Below are 1,464 nucleotides of genomic sequence, written 5' to 3' on the forward strand. Positions count from 1 at the left end.
TAGCAATAACCATGGCCAAGATCAACTATGGCAATGTTAAATGTACCTTACTTATTTGATAAAATGTCGGAAAGGAATTGAAGGCATATTGCATATGAATTTTCAGGTCTCATGGCCTTCTAAAGTAAATTTAGCTACTTCAAAGTTGCGATGAGTTATTTTCAATTGAAGCATTGTAGAATGTGACACTTAACAGACCATTTTTGACAATCGAACATTGATGCATTGCATAATGTGATTCACCAAATCCAATTAAATGATGTAAATTTGAGTTTGTCACGAAAATTGTTGTAGTAAAAGATGAGAATGATAAAATTGTTGGTTTAAATATATCGTCAACATGATAGGGTACTTGAGAGATAGCAGAATGGGGATATAAGCCTTCAGCTTCTTTATATTTGTAGCAAAAATCGAGTGACCTACCTGTTTGTATTCTTTAATATTCTTTTCTTTATGAGTTTTATAACGGCTAACTAAGAATATCTTCTCCCTTTTTAATTGTAGGAATCAAAATTATGACTATTTCAACCAGAAAGAAAAAGAGCCTAACGTCAATCCAATTTATGAGATCCACTTCCATGAAAAAAGATTGGTCTCAAAGCACAAATTGAAGATCGTTACACAAAAGAAAAGCAACAGGAGAAGAAGTTAATGTCATGGTTACACAAGAGCAACAAGAATTCTTGCAATTGGAAAGAGAGAAGATGAGAAAGTGAAGTCATAGTGAAGTAGTCATTTATTTGTATTAGTCTCGCTTTGAATTTCTAGTATTAAACGTATCTAAGTTTGTTAAGTGCAATAAAAGTTTATGTTGTATTAATCTCGCTTTGAATTTCTTGTATTAAACGTATCTAAGTTTGTTAAGTGCAATAAAAAAGTACTATGAGTTGCCCCCGAGTATTTATTTTTTGGCTTATTTTTTCTTCATTTTTCCACCTTGAGCATATTAACACTTCAAACTGATAATAAGCCAGCAAAAATGCTGGTAAATCAGCAGAAAAACAGCACCAAAACTAGCAGAAAATACTCCAAAAAAAAAACATCAAAGCACCTGAAAAATAGGAAAAAGAAACTGGTAAAACAATACAAAAAAAAAACTAGTAAACTATTATCAAAAACCAGTAAAAACAACATCAAACCAGCTAAAAACAGCAATGCAGCAGAAAAAAACAGCAAAATATTGATAAAGCCGTAGAAAAACAACAAAAAACAGTAAAACAAGACCAAAGTAGCTAAAAACAGCAATACAACAGTGAAACTGGTTAACTAGTAGTAAAAAACAAAAAAAATAAAAATAAAGAAAAAAAAGATAAAAACACCTCAAAAATTTTTGAAATTGCACCAGTCATCTTGGAATATCGATACGAATAACATATCAAAATTAAATCAAGAAAAAGACATAAAAGCACATCAAAAAATTCCCGAATCGCACCAGTCACCTTAGAATATTGATACAAATAAAAT

The sequence above is a fragment of the Solanum tuberosum genome, unplaced genomic scaffold (genome assembly GCF_000226075.1).
Source record: "Solanum tuberosum cultivar DM 1-3 516 R44 unplaced genomic scaffold, SolTub_3.0 scf00160, whole genome shotgun sequence".
In the NCBI taxonomy this organism is placed as follows: domain Eukaryota; kingdom Viridiplantae; phylum Streptophyta; class Magnoliopsida; order Solanales; family Solanaceae; genus Solanum; species Solanum tuberosum.